An 18,960-nucleotide genomic window follows, 5' to 3' on the forward strand; every position below is an offset into this window, starting at 1 on the left:
CCACATCCAAAGCCAACAGGCAGGGTCCTGTGCCTTAACGTTGCTGGCCACTTGTAAATTTGGGTGCCTTCATTTTCAGTGGCTCCTTTAAGGTCTTTTTAAAAAGTCTAGTATCCAGAAAAGTGCCTGGCAATCATTCCCTGAAAGGAAGGTCCTTGTGACTCAGCATGTGCACTGTTAAAATGGGGCCCTTTCCCCTCCTGATTGATCTTCCAAATGTTGCTGGATCTTTTTCAATCTGCAGCCATACTTTTCTGCCAGCCTGTACTCTTCCTTTCTCAAAAGTTCAAGATAGTTATCTGGCCTGGTCATTGGCAGTGCATAGGGCCCAAAAGCACCAGAGCATTAACTTCCAAATACACCTTCCCTTTTTCCACAGGAGAAGAGAGGAGAAAGAATAAAAGGACATGTTGATTCAAGTCAAATCTGGGCAGCTTTCAGCATAGATTTTCCAGGGATGTAGTATTGCTCCTCAGAAAAAGAGGTATGGCTCAAAAGTATCATCCTCCATCTGCAGCATCCAACATTTGATGAGATTTAGGAAGTGTCTACTCCTCTGACTGACCCGCTAATATATCTGCCACGCATGGTGTTGAAGTCTTGAGAGCTTTAGGCCTCAAGCACTTGCACAAAATGTGAAATTCCCCATCCCCAGTAATATTATCAGTATGGTAAATGAGTAAAATTCATTGGTGATGCACTAAATATGCCAGATTGGTCTACCTACTGATCTAATTTTATTTTTTCTTTTAAGGCGAAATGGAGGTCACAGCCTTTTCCACAGAAGAAGAAGCTGTTGGAAGAAAGGAAGTGTGGAAACAGGAAAGGAAGATGAAAACAGAAAGAACAGTTGAGAAAGAAGAGAAACATGGCAGAACATGAACATATTTTATATAATTAATGCAACAGTGAGATACAGAACAAGAAATCCTCTTTAATACATGAATATAGCACCTTTGACCTTTCTGCAAACTGGCCATCAACATAAATAGGATCCATATTGTGGACATAAAGGCATATGTAAGATAATATAAAATAGCAAGTGTTGATATCACTGGAATGAATCTGAAATATGTTGAGGAAAGATATTATTAAGTATGGCTTTAATGCAGAAATTGTAAGACTCTGTTTAGCCTCCACACGAATACCCTCAGTGCACAAACATACAGGATAATTTTCACTATACTCTACCTCTCCCAATTCTTAAAGCAGTCTTTCTGCTAACAAGATCCAGCTCCTACATACCTCACTGAAAACAACTATATAAAGCTTACAACTAGGTTTCTGGGCTGGAACAAGGACAGGGATATCCTTCATAGGAGGCACACTGGATTAATATATATAACTTAAAATAAAAGTCCTTGGTGACTTTACCACTATCTAGAAAGATTTGCGCACAGATGGACCACTCCATGGCAAAGCAGATTTTGCCACGTTAAGAGAGTTTGCTAACTTGAACAGTCTCAACTTAGTGCCAGGAAGGAGCAGTCAAAGCCAACAAGCTTGGTCCTCTGCCTTAACATTATTGGCACATCTAGAGCACACCACATACAACAGTCAGTGCAAAGAAAAAGTAGGGAGACCAGGCACTTCCAAACATTGTCAGGAATATAGTTCTTTTTATTCTCCTTTTACCTACTGCTGAAAGGTCAGACATCTGATCCTTCCATAACTAATGCCAAAAAAGGCTGTAAAAGAGCCTTTGTTGGTGGTGCTACTGCCTCTTGCCCTTTGGAACGAGAGCCGAGACAAAGAATCAAATCAGAAAGGGATGAACAGAAGGGGTTTTGTGGTTTGTTTTTTTTTTTTTCTTGCAAAGCTTTATAGGGTCTTCAGAAACTTCTGCCAAGTCACTGATCCTTGTTATACTGAACTGACTTTTCCAAGTATTGATTTTTCTTCAAACATTTGACAAAGAGATCCAGGAGCCACACGGGCATATGGAGAGCCCCAACAGTAGACACAGTAATAGGTAAGGGGAATCTGTCTTTTCTAATATAAATAAATAAATACCTACCCCCCATTGCAACCACAGCAAGGCACAGCCAATATTAACTTCAATCCAACTCCCCATGGCTGCTGCCAACCTGACAATTTACCAAATCTGATCTAAAACAATAACTTAATACTTACTGATGAACCACAGAAAAAACTGTTTCAGTAAGCAGAACAGGAACGTCCTGAGGGACTGAAGTCTTCCATTTATGAATCTAAACTGAAGTCTTAGACCTAGACCCAAACAGACCCAAAATCAGACCCTGCCCCCAGCTTTAGAGTGTAGACAGTGTGATACCATCTTGACACCCACGACTACATACCACTATGACTGGAAGTTCAGCCTGCAGTAAGATACATATTCCAGATAGGGAACTAAGATATGTAACTATGGGCTGGATTCTGTGTTTACTGAAGGTTTACAGCCTCTACCGACCCTGGAAGTGCAGAGAAGCAGTGGAGGGAGCAGACAGTACTGCTGGCCATTCCCATCAGCACACCATGCCTAAGCATGCGTGTGTGAAAAAACACTCCACAGCACACTAAATTTCTACTTTCAGGTTTTTGGAGACTTTACAGCATGTTTTTAGTGGAGGAAGAAAGGGTAATGATTCCCCAGCTTTTTCGGGTGGACACAGAAGAACAGCCACTGACCCTGCAGGCCAGGCTGGGACATCAGCCCACAGGTAGGGGTCAAGATGCTTCCTAATTCTTGTCCTGGAAGAGGCAATAAGCAGCCATTCCCTACCAGCACTATCCACACTCCTTATAACTAGACCAAATTTTCAACAAGCTTAGTACGTTTTCAAGTATGAAAATGATAGGATGCAGGGATGGAGAAGGAGGCAAGGAAGGAGAATAATCATATATTTCTTAGGTTCAAAACATGTCAAGAAGTAACAAGTATTTCACTAATAATACAAACCTCAGTACAATGCTCTTAATTACAAAGAGGATTTCCCTACTTGATTGGTCACATGAGCATGTAAGTTCCGGTATGAAATATAAGAAGTGAAAAGATGGGTATGCCTTTTCAATTATAGTACAGATAATGTACAAATGGGTGGTATTTATCATTTTGAGCAAATCTAATTCTATTTCAAAAGCCTTGCTCACAGTCTTGCAGAAGTGGCTCTGCTTGCAATTTTTTTCTTTAATGAGTTGAATGGTAGTAACCTGTAACAAGACCTGTGGATCTGTCCTCTCATCTACAGAATTTGATCTCTCCAGCACAGTGATAATTCCACACATCCTTCTCTGACTCTTTGCAGAAAATTAGCACCTGATTTCTAAACCTGCTTGTCAAAAACTATTATTTAACAGTGTTTAAACTGTTGCAAGCCAGAAAGCTGCCTGCTCATTATTTCTAATTTTCGTTGCGGAGCATGGTGTGGAGAGGGGTGCCTTTGAGAGCACTTACACTACACAAGCAGGCAGCTGGATACTAATCAGGTACTAATGCCTCAGACAAAGAAGAGGGAGATAAGAAAATTATTTAGACTGTAAGCTCTTCAGGGCAGGGATCATCTGTCGTACTGTGTTTGTCTAAGGAGTTTGCCTTGGTGGAGGTCTCCAGATACCTATATTCATACTACAGTCTTCAGCTGTCTAGAATGAATTCCAAAAAATTACTCTTCAGGAAACTATAGATGCAAATCCAAAGAATTAAAAATAATGAGTAATAACAGTCTACAAAACCACAACTGAACACGTTCTGTGAAAGTACAAGAGGCTTACATAAATGTGGGGACAACTCATAGACAATTTAGTTAAAAAAAAATTAAAAAGGCCAAAATTTCAGTTGCAATATCTAAACAGTTACAGCTATTGATAGGATCCTAAAAAAGTTGGCCTTGTGAAGACATAATAAAGCACCCATGAACTCTGGTGAGTCAGAGCAATCTGTGAAGATTTGTCATCTTTGACAGTCAGTCATTTTTCTTCAGTTACCTCAACATGTACTGAGGAAATGACCCTAGGTTCCTTTTCAATAGTCTAGCCATGTTTATCAAATTTATTGTTTAAAAGCAATAACTCAAACCATTCCCAGTTTAGCAATTGATCGGGAAAAGCATCAGTAGCAATCAAGCTTCTTCCACACTGTCCAAGCAAGACATGCCTTATCCCTGGCTCCCAAGATGCTACATCATATCTATTATGCACAAGTAATCATTTTGGGATGGCAATTAATGTTGATTGTGGTGCTTAATTTTTTCCAATATTGATATTTGACCAGAAACTGGAGAAAACACTCAGATCAAGGTATTTGGACAATCTATCAGCCTTTTGGCTGTGCTCATCTGGACTAGATTTGCAATGGTGAGCACAAAATATTTGATAGTTGATATGTCATTTCAGTTGTTACACTGCTTTTAAGCAAAGACAAAGACCAGCTTCTAAGTTTAATAAAAATACCCTAGAATATTTATGAAAACAATACTTATGATCTGGATTTTTTAAAAAAAGCATAAAATTGAAACTCAGAAGCAGATGTGATAATTTTGTCAAAATAAATGCCTCTGTTTTGGTTTCTAGGGTACATTCATAAGGTTATTTTCTCAAATTTCCTCTTTAATTCAGGCACATTCTAAATGGTGTTTTCTTTGGCAAGAGCTGGCTTGCTGGGTACCAAATGAGTTTAAGGACTTCATGCTTTCTGATTAAACTTTCAAATACCTATCATTGATTATGTGTATTTTTCATCCTTACAGTTTGGCCAAAGCTTCTGGCATTTAGAAGCTCCAGCACTTGATTAGCTGAAATAACATAATATCTCCATTCCCATTTTGCAGTCATGAGTTATTGACAAAGAAGCACATTTAACACGCCTATTGGACCACTAAAAGCACAGATCTTACATGTAGAGTATCTCATTCAAAATATGATTTGTTAACGGTAAGAGCAAGATCTCCTTTAAGGAGGGTCAGCATAACCTTGTCAAGAGACACTCTCAGCATAACAAGTAGCTCTACAAGCATCAATTTGTAAGCACACAATCTGCAGGAAGTTAATTTTTTTGAGGTCACCATTCCTTTGACAAATGTGGCTGTAGTCAACCAATTGATTCACAAGCTGAGGGTGGAAAAGGGAGAGAAGAGGAGAAAAATGGGTATGTGAAAGCCTCCAAGCACAGACTATTATCCCAAAGGCCTCATTTCATAGTGAGACCAACCTAACTCCACTGTCTGGTTTTCATATCAAAATGTGCTAAGGATCACTTCAGTAACTTACGTGTTAATATTTTGGTCAATAGCAATTTTTTATTCATCTTGTTTGTGGCTTGTTTACTCAGCTTGAAAATGAAGCTGGATGGGAAGGTTTATAATCAGCATCACTTACTGACTTTCATACTTTGGTTCTACATTACCATGTTGAGCCTGAAGATCACCTTGTCAATAGAAAGAGTCAGTCATCTATATTCATAATATACTTTCCAATACATTTAGAGGACCAGATAAAAGTCCTTTCTAGTAGACCTGCTTGTCAAGCACTCCTGAATCAGCATTGGTTATTAAAATATTTTACTCCATTTAATAGTTTTAAGCAAAATGTACCTTGCTCATTATCACAGTTACCGGGTATGTTCCTGAACTTTCACACCGTCAGTCTGAGTTGTCACCCACATCCCCTATTGACTGTGGCTGTTCAGCATGATGAGGCAGTTTGTCTTCCAAAGATCCCAGGACACCTGTGACTGCTAATCCTCACATCTCCCTTATATGCTAGTATATCAGTGACCGTCAGAGGAAGTTAGTGATGCACATCCTGAAAGCACCATTACTCTGGAATAACAATTCACAGAAAGCTCCCACCAGAGAACTTCAGCTACCTAAAAGACTGTAGGTAGACAGACTTCATCCTAGATTTTCCTTCTTACATTTTCTAACTTGGTTTCACAATGCTTTTTTGTAATTAGAGGAGAAACAGTCATGCAGCCTCCATTTCCAATTAATCCTTTCTTCCTTACTGTGACCTGAATTTGTTTCTTCTGTTTCACAGTGCTGAAAAGGAATCACTCATTCTCACTTTTCTTTTTTAAAAAGAGAAAGAAATCGAAGCCAGTTTCATACTGGCTGGAACTGGACATAAAGCAGTGATCTAGAGAAATTTCACTGACGTGTTGTAAAAAGACTTGGAGCCAGTGAGGTCCAGTCAGAGACAAACCTCCTGTCTCTGGTTTCCAGCCACTGCTCTTAGGGGACATGAGGTGTGATTGCGAATGGCACAAGAATGCAGATGTGTGGGCTGCACAATGTCCACATTCAACCCCCACCTCTGGCCCCATGTCAACAAGAGGGAACAGAAAGACAGAAAAAAACCTAAATATTTTGGCAGAAGCTAACTGGTGCCAGAACGGGTGCTCCTGCTATTCTCAAGCAAGTAACTTATTTTGGTATTTGATTTTTACTTCCAAGAAAAATGGCTCTGAAGTCAAAGCAATTCTGTTGTAAAATGATGTAAGCTAGGAAGAACTCAGACACCAGCTAGGTGTAAGAAAACCTTTTCCCAATAAGTAACCATGATCCTATGAGTTCCTGAGAGTTGTTACGAGAGGTGCAGGTCCCATGTGGTATCTCTGTCAGGATTCAGCAGTGTTGTGTTGTGCTGTCTTCTACCCAGGTAAAAATCCTGATCTACATCATTACACTCCAGAGCAGAACTGGGACACAGAGCTCTGCAGGCATTCGTCCTCCTATTTAATTGAGCAAATAAACATTATTTGAGAAGCTTCCTGTCTTCATTCAAATAGCAAAGATATAAAACACAGCTGTGTCCAAGAATGTATGATTGCAGCTGTTAAAGCCAAATCTGGAGGACGAATATTACAATTTTTCACATTCCTATTAAGTTTCTGCTGGTAAATGATGCCTTCATATAAACCCATTTACCCTCTTCCCCTTTTGTTGTTGCACATCTACTATATTTGGATCAATATCTGGCAGGTCTTCCTTGAAACAGCTGCTGAGATAAATACGAAATTAATCAGGGCTTTGTTTTTGTTGAAGCAGGGCTACATTTAAAGATTTATTACTACAACAAAGAAATATTTGAACAGCAAGTACCATTCAACTATCTCTTGAGCATATAAAGTCTTGTATCTGAGATGATTTGGCAGAAAGAAAACAAAAATGCTTTACTAAATGAAAATTATATGTTATTGACATTTGCTGAGAAAATAAATATTAGAGTTGTGTTGAAATATAAACACACCATTCTTGAAAAGGTTCGGATGAGCAGAGGCTATTGAGAATATGTTTGGAGGTTCAAGTCCACTGGATTCCAGGTGAGAAATAAATATATATGGTTGTGCTTAGCACAGCAAAACTAGTAAGATTTAAAAAATAAATATCCTTTTTGCCTGCACTTTGAGCGTTTTTTGTAGTTCAGGCAAGGAGACCCTGAAGTCCATTTCACATGCCTTGACTATAAAGTTTAGTCTACAGTAAACACTGCCAGATTTTCACATAAGGAAAGGGATACTTCATCTGGGCAATGACTACTGGGGGGTCTTAGACCTAGGATCCTGATTTAGCAGTTCAAGGCATCAGTGACTTAACAAGTGAGTGAATGGAGCATGGTGAACAGCTCCAGGAATTCCAGTCATCATAGTAAAACACAACCACCCCAGAACGGAAAGTCTCCAGATTGCAAATACTTACATTGCGTTGAAATGCGTTGTGGGAGGCAGAGTTACCCATAGTGGAAAGACCTTTTATAGCATAAATAAGCCTGCAAACATGTTTGGCTCATGCAAAGAATGATTAATGTAGGTTTAGACAGTAGACAGCAAGCAGCACCTGGTGAAATCCAATATATGTCCAGAGGCAGACACCATGCCAAATTCTGTCCTGATGTAAGCAGGTATAGCCTCTCTGGGACTAGCACACTGATCCAGGGCTCAGTTGGGCTCATAGATGAGTACAGGAAAAAATACTCTTCAAAGATGCTAAAATCACTTTTTCTAAGTAGTACTGACATTTCTTGCAGTAAGCACTCATCAGTTCTCATATGCTGCTCCTGGCGGTACAGGAGAGCAATGTACCTCCATGTACAGAAGAGCTGTAATTAAAATAAGGAACTAAGGAGAAAAGATGAGAAATTACACATTAATTCAAAATAAGTTGTTTCATTATGAGTGCAGGTTCTCATGAATGTGCGTACTGAATTAAAAACTGAAAAAAGGCCTTTATAACAGCAAAATATTCTGTTTAGGCCTTTTCAGATGAAATATTTTTTTTTATTTTGTTCCTTTTTTTGATCAGACAACGTAAAAAAAAAGAACAAAATCTTTGCTTTTTATCAAAACAAAGTATTTTGATTGACATACAATTCTAGAGGTATTTTTGGTGAGAAATTTCTAAAGCTTTTGGATTTTTCCTCTTTTCAAAATCTGTACTTCAAAATAGCAGCTTCTTCCACAAATAAGTAACTTAGCCCATTCGCAGTGCAGAGTTCAGCATGAGATTTGCTTTTCAGTTTTTATCTCCTAAGCAGAAGTGATAGAACCATTCTTTGAAGCTTACAAGATTTTGGCCAGAGTCCACTCATCCGCCAGGGCACACACACTGGATACAAGTGCATCTGTTAGGAGGAAAGGTTGAGTGCTACATCCCAGAAACACTCTGCGGTCCCTGCAATGAGTCTGTTTTGCGAAGACACCACATGAGAATTTGAGTTCTCTTTAGAAGTGCATGATTTAAAAGCTGATGCCTCCATTTTCCCCAGGTTGGACAATGGGGACTGACCATGACTAATAAATCAGTGGTACTCTTTTTTTTTTTGAGCTCCACCCGTATACAAACAAAACGGGTCTTTGTAGGCACAATGATTTACCCAAAATAGTTCACTTATCAGATAGATACTTCCTGCCATGCCAGGCTGGGTGAAGACTGCCTGTGGTATTACATCCAGAAGGGCTTGCTCTGAAGCTACAGAATCAAACTATGTTACAAGATACACTTGCAAAATCAATTTTTGTGTATTCCTTTACACAGCAGACTTTACTCATTCTTTCAAGGAACTACCATGATGGCACTGAGTGGAGAAAAAGTCCTTTTTACTGAGTCCTCAAGAGACAGTGGATACTGATGTGCTATTCACAATCCAGCTTCCGAACATCTAGCTCACGTCTGATTTTTTCTGAATCTGTCTCCTAGCAAGGCCAGGCTCTCTCACTCTGTCTAGCAACAGGGACTAAGCCTCGCCAATGAAGCTACTTGATGAAAGGTATCCCTTATTATTTGCATGGAGACATAAATATGTGATAGATCAAAATCACTGATGCTGACTGAGCACAAACAAGTCAATAACTTGGTTATTTCAAAGGGAACAGAAGACGCAAAAGATACTGTTGACCCCCAGAGTGCGAAAGCTGGATCCAAAAAGCTTCTGGAGAGCAAAGATGAATCCAACAGTTGAATAATGGAACCAAAACCTGGTAATAACTGTGCAGACCTCAACTGAGTCTCTGAGCTAACTCTCTGCCTGTCTTCCCAAGAGCACTTGAGGTACTTCTCCAGCCTCAGATGCTCTCACCTTTGTAGGAGATTGAGCTCCTTAGATGCTAGTGTGCGGTCCCCTCAGTTTTACAGTCCATCATGCTAAGCCACTTTCCACCCTGATGGGAGCTCACATATTGGTGTCATGCCAACACAGTTTTAAGGCTGCTTCCCTTATGATCCTGAATTTCCATCACAACCACTAATAATTTCAGTTGTCCACCAGTACCTCTTCCCATCAGTCACCACTAATTGGAAAAAGCCAGAGCAACTGTTTCGTCAACTAAAGCAGGTTCAGATAAATGCTCTGAAAAATAATTGCCTAGTTTCAACCGCCTGCTCCCTTTCAGCTATTAGCTGTATTGCTTCTTATCAAAAGCACAATAAAACTTCACAGGCAAGTCCATCCACAAGTACCACATGTGAATGTGCATCACCCTATTCATCTCAGGAACTGCACACCCCAGGTGGTGCTTTTCCTGCTGCCAGACCTGAAAATCATATTGACAAATTAACGTATGCCAGGATAGGAATGATAGGAATCTGCTAGTCAGAAAACTCTTACAATTTATTGTGGATATCAGCCAGCCCGTGGTAATAAAAATCTCAGAGCAGATTCATGGAGCGCTGCACCTAAGGATATTTGGCCTAATATTGAGTGGCTCATTTGATCTCAAAGAGACAAATCAAAGATATGTCACAGGCCACATCTACTCCACCGGACTAATGGGTTTCCTACCTGTGAGTTAAAGAAATGCAATATAACAGTAGAAATGGGCCTAATACAGTGGGTTTCTGTAGCCGGTTGAATCACCATAGTCACTCCCCCGGACAACAACTGGTGAGAAATAACAGAAAGCATTTCACAGTCGCTGTGCAAACCTCTAGCCTCACATTGGACACATCACCCAGTATAAGAAAAGCCTACTATGTATAACTCCCTGACACTGAGATAACACAATTAAATGTAAGTATTCTCCTTCCAATTACAGCTTCACGATTTATTCATTTTTTATATCTGGCTGGAGCACTGCAGTCCAGGGGATGAGACCGAGAGTTGGAAGAGACCAAGAGTCAGATGAGACCGAGAGTCAGGCAATCCTACTTGGGTTGCTCACCTCCTTCTTGTGTTTCTGTGCTGTGGCTCAACTCTACCTCCAGTTTTCTTCATCTGTAAAATGGGTGTTACTATACTTTTCTTTATTGAGGCTAATCCATTCTTCCAATTAATGTATTATATTTACCACATTTTCAGACACAGGTAGGATACATAATTGCAGGAGAATTACAAATTGCAAATAGTCCTGGCCGCTTCATGGTTAATTCACAAAAGCTTAAGCAAGATCACTTAATAATCTAAGCATGTGCTTATTTATCTGTACTGGGCTATATTCTCTGTTACACATGTGCTGATTTTATATAGGGAGCATTTATTGCTCTATACATATGCTTATCTAATTGTACTGAATACACATGCTTTATTAAACTCATAAATGAGCACATTTATGGGTCTATGTAAAAGTAGAGCCCTTCATATTTTATTTATAAAGTGGGACAATAGAACTGCATTGACATAGAACATCCATTTAATTCAGAGGATTTAGGGTCGTCCCAGAGATTTTGCTATTTTTTGCCAGAATCAAAGCTTTTGGGTTTTTTAATTAGATTTCCAGCCCATCTGCTTGCAGAGATAGCCTTGACAATATAAACTAATGCACATTTGTCTTGCTGAGTCTGCAGCCAGTGGAAAGAAACAATGAGACTAAGAGAACAGTGAACTTGCACCCTCCATCTTATTGGGGTGTTAACTAAAAAGCCAATTCTGACTGCCGAAATACCAGGATTCTTAACTATTTCATTGCTGTTAACTTTGCCACCAAACCTGCAGATAAAATGTTTGTCAATGCCCTGAATTATTCACATAAGCTCTTGCCCATTTTGATGACCATGCTGTATGATTCAGGCTGTCAATTAGGATCAGGCAAGTACCTGGCCAAATATATACTCCTTCAATTATAATCAAGTTTTTTTCTCCTTTTCTAATGTGTGGAGTAAAAGCATTGATCACAGCATAATCAGACAACTAGTACTAGAAGCCTATAGTGGAAAAGATTGCAGAAGCACAATTCTTTTGATTTGATGTAGAACCCACAGGAGCACTAGTTTAATACATAATTTTAAGTGCTTTCTGATATAAAACTAAGGAAAACTGATTAAAATCTCTGTTGCTATGACATGCTTTACAAACAACATAGAAAACCTAGCTCATATAGACAGACTTTTTCCTACCACTTGAAAATAATAAGACGACTGCACTAGTCTATTATGAGAGTGACGCCATACCAATTCATAGTACTTCAGTGCTAAAATCACTCACAAAACCAATGACTCTAAAAAGAACTGACTATTGCTGCATTTTCTGTAATTACTGATTCCAAACTTGAATAACTGTTTCAACTCTCTTTGATATAAGCTCTCCTAAAATCATTAACAATGTGTGTTTATGTCCATCAAGCAAGCTCACACAGGTTGTTGATATCTGAAAATAAAGAGGTAAGATTGAGTCTGAGTTTATGACAGTGGCTGCTGCCTGAATTATCACATTGTGGGGATGCCGCATGGATGCAGTCGTGTCCTGGTACTGGGTTTTCAAAGGACAGCAATGTTCAATGACCATGCCTCTATAATCCTATGGTCTGTCTGATAAAAATACCTTCCATCTGGTTCCTATTTGTATGGTTGTGCCTCACAACATAGGGAGCTTGATTAAGCAATTAAGACGGTGCATGAAGCACATGTTTACACTTCCTCGAGATGGATGGACTTACGTACTTGACTGCTTTTCTGGAGGAGGGTCACAGTATTTAAACAAGAATTAGGAAAAGGACATGGGAGGTAGAAGCCTGCAGGCCAGGCAGGCCTTTTACTGCTTCAGTTGACCTCTTGCATCAATTTCCAAGTTTATTTTCATAAATTAGTGTGTTAGCCTAAAAAAGTATTGATATCCTCATTTCATTTGTGACTAAGAGCAGATATGGTGAATGCACGTTTCCACCTTGATGATTTCCTTCTTATGCCCCTGGCAATTTACACAATGAATAAATATCTTTGTTGTGTCATAAGATGTAAGAGACTTGAGGAAAAGTCCTAGGCTTGGTGATTGGTTGCCTAGACAGATCCTCTCTAGTCTGTTATTTTGAGAGACATTTATTGCTTGATTCTGTTTGCAGAGCAGATATGTATTTCCAGTACGTTCAGATTCTGCTGAAGTCTGCTGTAGCCTGGAAGAACCAACAGATGAATCCTGTGATTTTCAAAGGAGGCACCTATCAAAGGCACGAAGAACTAACTGTTTGATAAATCAGTCCAGACCCACTCATAAAATTACCTGATGTATTCATTTCCAACTAACTTAAAACCCAGCAAAAAAAATCCTATTACATCATCTGGTGATAAGGACTTCTTTGCTCTTCTCTCTGCCCCATCTAACTAAAATAGTTTATCATTAGCTTTGTTAGAACTTCACCAATATTTGAATCTATGTGATGAAAAACATGAAGAGCCCCGTACATTACTTCTAGTGTTGGAAGAACAAACCTACATTATAAGAATGCTGTCATAACCTGTTGTATCGTCTTTCACCCTGAAGGATCTTAAAGAGCTTTGCCATGAGTAATCAGGTGTTAAATAAAACAGGGTCTAATATTATGCTTTAGAGTATTTCACTCAACAACAAAAGCAGAGGGAACCGCTTTTTTGTATTCTTAGACAAAGAACAAAATACACCCCAGAAGATCTTTGACAATTTCGTTTGAAAAGGAATTTAATTCTTGGCCAAGAAAATGAGAAATACGAGGAGAAAAGCAAGGACTTAAAAAGCTATGTGCCAAAAAAAGTTCACAGGTGCAGAAATTAGACTTTTAGCAGAATGCCTAATTACACATCTGACTTTTGGCATCTTTTCAAGGCAGCATGAACACAGTTAAAGTTCTTTTGTGCATTTGTGTCCTCCCACAAAAAAGGTAAAAATGTGTTTTCATTTGTAAAAACAACTACAAGTCAATTACCTCTAAGTGGGCAGAGTGAACACGATATTGGCAAGACAGACTTCAGCTTCTGGAAATACTGACTTGTGACCAATTTTAAAAGCCCAGAAATGTGGATCAAGAGAACTTTGCACTGGTACTGTATCCAATACATTTATTTGATTTACAGTGCTCCACTTTCTGTACCTTATTCAAACATGTCTGCTTTAATTTTCTAAGTGCCACTGGGAAGGCATGAAATATATTATATGTATTTTAACATGAGGACAATTAGCATCTTATTCACCAAGGCAAATATTTCTAAACCTAGTGTTGAAGTTACAGCAGGTGGATCCTCAAGTGGCCTCTTTCTCAAAGGTACTGAGTTGATTTTACCTAACAAAAATGTATGCCTTTTTCATATAATTAGTAGTGCCCAACAAGTCATCAGAAAAGCGCTGCTGATGCTAATATACCACAGATGCAATTTAACAGTCCATAAAACTACCGAGATGAAGTGTCCTACAGAATTCATTCCCAAATGAAAATCCCAGGAAACCTTTTTAGCTGATCCTATTTTCCTGTCACCTACCACACACCATCTGACACTGCAAAATCATTGGGGTGGCTGTTCTGGAAATTAAGGAGAAACTGAGATTTCCAGTAAGCCTGGTAAGTGTGGAATGATGTAACAGTTGAGTTCTGCCTTGTGAATGGAGAAGAAAGAAACCCTAAAAAACCCGCACATATTGCTTGTGTATTTGATTCCTAGTCTAACAGTTCATTAACAAAGCAGAGCTTCCAGACATTCTTCCTATGGGTAAGATTGTCCGCTACTTTCCTATGTACCTGCTTTTTAATTAGATTTTGGAATGGAATTGCAGCTCCTACCCACAAATCTCCAGGGGGAAGCAAAATCTAAACTAATCTGTGATCCCAGAGATGTTTGCTTCTCCAGATGCAGTTTCTGAACTAAATTACAAATGTTGTAGAAACAGAAGAATGGAGAAATAAGAGGGCATAGCCACAAAATTGGATGTGATTAATCAGTGTTCTAAGAGTTCAGTTCTGTCTTGAGAATGGAGGAAAGAGAGGTCTTAAAGAAATATTGCCTATTTGATTAATTCTTAGACTAACAGTTTATTAACAAGGCAGCATTTCCAGATGTTATTCCTATGTGTAAGATCACCCATTAGTTTATCAGGTACCTGTTTTTTATTTAGATTGTGTTTTGGAACTACAGTTCTTCTGTAAGTTCTTCTTCTGTTCCCTAGACTCACTGCATGGCAAAATAGTACATTTGTAATGAGACACTTTAATCAAGTGTATTTTCTAAGGTCTGGAAGTGACACAGTACATGGCCAATTTCTTACGCAGTGCTCCCACGACAATATTGGGAAATGCAACTTTAAAGACCCTGCTTCCTAGAAATGAGAGGTCTAATCAGTGCAGGGACCTATATTTCCGCCTCATGCAGCATAATTATAATAAAACCACTTAGGGTTTTCTATCTTTAAGATATAAAAATATCAGCTAATTTGGTTTCCCAAACCTTTGTGAGGTGACTCCTGTATGGACTGGTAAATTCAGGTTATACAGTTAAACCAAGGGAGAAGAGAACTCAATGTTGAATCCAGAACTAAAATTCAGGAAGCTCTGACTGTGTGTCTTCCCTGGTGTTCCAGGATGGCACGTACCTTAGTGCAAATGTGACCTAAATGGGTGGTCTAAATGAAACCTGAGGCTCTCTGATTACCATCTACAAAGATGACAAATGACACAAGCAGACCTGCTAATAAACATAGTCCTTAGCCGGCAGTCTAAGCAGAGCTGCTAAGGCTACTGAAACGGAAACAAAATTTCAGTCTCCAATTAGGACTGACTCACAATAGAAAAACAATGGAAGGAAAAATTTGCATTGCTGCATTAGCAGAGGACTTTGGCCTCTAGGGTGGTCAACTGCTGAATCACAGAAGATTGAGACAGAAGAGACCTATTAAATCATCCTAGTCAGGAATGTTGTTAGTACTTTGCCAAGAAAGAACAGTAATCAGTACCATAACTTACCTTTCTTGCAGCTAATCTTTCACTAGCATTAAATTAACATGCAAATAAAGAAGAATGGCAGGAAACTATTTTAGAGGTATAGTTTATACTAATATAATTTAAATGGAATTTAAATGAAAATATGGAACATAAAAGTCTCCATCCACTGTTACTGATGGTATGCCTTTTTCATGTGACATACACCGTATATGAAATGTGTACAGGAAGCCAAATTGGAGTTCTCTAAGGGAAAGAACTTCTATTCCTAGTGAAATGTGATGTTTGCCCGTGGAGCTGCTTAATACCACGCAACAGCACTTCAGAACATAGCATTCATTCTTGACCGAAAACAAAGTATTTTGCTGATCGTCCCTCAGGATCACCAAAGCCATTTACCATGCATTGCGGAATGGTAACCTGCACAGAAAATTTGAAATCACTCCCTAGAGTTCCAAAGTATCACAGCCCTATGTATGAGTACAATGTGTATTTTAAAATGCCATGAAGTTCCTGCTAAGGATCCCACCCATCTCCATATTAATGCTGTGCTGGTATCCTTATTATATTTATTCTTTACATGGATACATTTAATAACTGCTTGGATGCTGTACCATGGTTTAGGACTGGAGGAGGAAGAAGCAACCTGCTTGAATTTTACCAAGCAAAGGTTTTTAATGACTAATTCTTTCAAACTAAATTTCAAAAAGTAATATTTATTTGATCCTCAATGACAACATCAATAGCAGAAGCATCTGGCTTGCCAGATGCTCAAATAAATAAATCAACAATCAAACTTAACTCATCCTTCTAGTAAAAGACTAAGTGCTAATATCACTGCATAGATATTAGAGATTGTCAATTCTTCTTGTATTCCCATGGAAAACGGGGTGATAGAGGAGAGCTACATCACATACACACTTGAGTAGTGCACAGGAAAGACATATGAAAGCAGCCTGAATTTGGCTGGAGATGAACTGCTGCTGCTGTTACAATTTTCAGAGAGATGCAATTATTCTACAAAGCCAATGCTCTACTACAATTTCTATTCAATGACTTTAACCAAAAGGACCATTCAGCAAAGATGTCCCTTGTAAATATTGCACGGAGCCTACAGCAGGTTCCTACTTTCTCTTGTTTCCACTGTAGTGGGGGTATGTGGAAGAAGTGCAGGGCATTTCCCTGAATGCGGCTGCAAGACGAGGGAAAGCCGTTTTGGTGCTTTGGGTTTTTGGTGACATACCACAAAGGAACTTTCTAAAATATGACATCACTGGAAAATTGTCCAGAGACTAAGGTTTGTCTTTAAACTTAGACATAAAATAAAGTCCTGTGTACACAGGCAGGGAAACCAATGCTCCCTTGTTAATAGAAGAAAAGTACACTGTGGCACACGTCGCAGACCAGACAGTATCTGACAAGCCAAAAGCATATTTGTGTTACAATCTTCTGCCTTTTTTTGGAGGTGAAGGAGAGAGTCTAGAATTATTTTTCTTATGATTTTATTTTGTATTAAGGTATTTCTCTCTCTCTCTTCCCCCCCCCGCCTTGATCTAAGTAGCCCAACAGCCTCACACCACGTAGTTACAACTACATTTTGCTGCACACAGTGTTACAGGATCCACAGGGAACTCTGCACCAGTGCCAGGATCCACAAGGAAAACATAAAATACCACAGACTGACTTGGTTAGGAGCACCTTGTGGAAAATGAGAAGAAACCATTGATGAGATTTACAACTGCCTACCAAACTTGGATACCAATTCCCTTTGCAAACAGCAGGGAATTGAGCATCCCAACCTCTGAGACAAATTTTGCCAGTCCCAACCCATACTTTCCATGCTATAAGAGCATCAGCCTGCTCAATACCATATGTTACCATGAATTGGTCATTGTTCTATTTTAGTATGATCCCATTTTCTAACACCAAAAACTAGCATGCACTTTTATGAGCGTGGGAACTGCCGAACCCTTGGTAGTGGTTTGCACACTGATTCTTCAACATTTAATAACAAACTTGTCTCTTATATGCTATGGAGATATCCCCTTTACCTCCAGTCTCTAAGAAAGGGTGAGTTCAGACCACCTTTCCCTCTCTGTGGATGCTAATTAGGTCTCTTTCCTTCATGCAGCTGTCTACTCTCATTAAATTTGTAGGAATTTAATATTCTTGAGAGTCTTCGCTGACAGATTTAGTTTAAACAGTGACTGACAGACAGCACAATTGTGTAAGCTTTCTATCATTTGGAGACAAGGCTAAAAATATATTCCTGAAAACACATCTTCAGTCCTACCCAAGCTGTGCACTGGGGAATCGAGGCTTTGGAGCAGCATCCACAACACCTCCATCCATCCATTGAGGATAAGGACCAGGCAGTCTAGACTGAGAGGACTCCACTTCTGTGTCTCCCATTATTTGCTCCATACTGGCATACAATAAAGGTCTCATCCATTCTCCAGGGGAGTTCAGAAGCGCTTTCCATTGACATTAAGATACCTTTGACAATATGCCCATTACAAAGCAGACCGCAAAGGACAACAGTTGTTTTTCCTGCTTCTAATGACATCCATGAAGAGTGGCATAAGACACTTCCAAATTATCATAATTTCTAAGAGTGGAAAGGATGTAGCACATACTGGAGTTACTGATGAGGAACACAAGCACCCATGCTGGAATGAAACAAAAACCATTTTACAGTCTCTGCAAAAACCGTAGGAAAGAGATCACTGAAAAGAAAACTTAGGATTGGCTGAACTGCTGCATATTCTGCTGATGGCTGCTGACAGCTTCAGGAGGTAACTGCATGTGGCTGGTGCCAGCTCTGCTGCCAGCACAGCGCTCCCACAAAAGGTCTCTGTTTGCTAATTTTAGCTCTTCTGAATTACTGCTCACATTAGTGCAAACCTGCCTTCTCCACGGAAGTCTCCAGGTTGCTGCTGCCTGGACCTCTCAGAGTACTGCAGAGCCACAAATCTGATGGTTAAAAAGCCCACAAGGAGCATGCAACAGCTTTAAATCAGCACTAGTAGGGAAAAGGCCAGAGAAGGCAGCACAGCAAAGTGTGCTGCAGAGACTCACAACCCACTTGTCAGAGAGCCACTGAGGAAGAGGATGGAGAAAATGATGCTCTGCATAAAATTTATAGCAGGCTGCGGTACCCACCAGCTCCCTCACCAGTGAGCGAGTGCAGGATATATCGTAGTTTACAAGTTTCTGTCTTTTCTCCATCACCTCAGCTCCTTCTTCCAGGCAGCAAATGCTGGTACAATCAACATGCAAAAGCCATTTAGCAAGGAGGAACAATGCTGATCTAATCCCCAGATCCAGGGCTTGGATGGAGCTCAAAAAGCAGTGTGCGGTAGCGCAGCACTACGTGAGACAGCTCAGGGGATGGGATC

The 18,960-nt window shown here is 39.5% G+C and overlaps 1 protein-coding gene across 11 annotated transcripts in view; it reads right to left on the reverse strand.

The window, feature by feature from the left end:
- KALRN (kalirin RhoGEF kinase) overlaps nt 1-18,960 on the reverse strand; it is a 530,488-nt gene that overhangs the window by 321,704 nt on the left and 189,824 nt on the right. The window lies entirely within an intron of this gene.

Source organism: Haliaeetus albicilla, chromosome 4 (assembly GCF_947461875.1).
Source record: "Haliaeetus albicilla chromosome 4, bHalAlb1.1, whole genome shotgun sequence".
Taxonomy (NCBI): Eukaryota; Metazoa; Chordata; class Aves; order Accipitriformes; family Accipitridae; genus Haliaeetus; species Haliaeetus albicilla.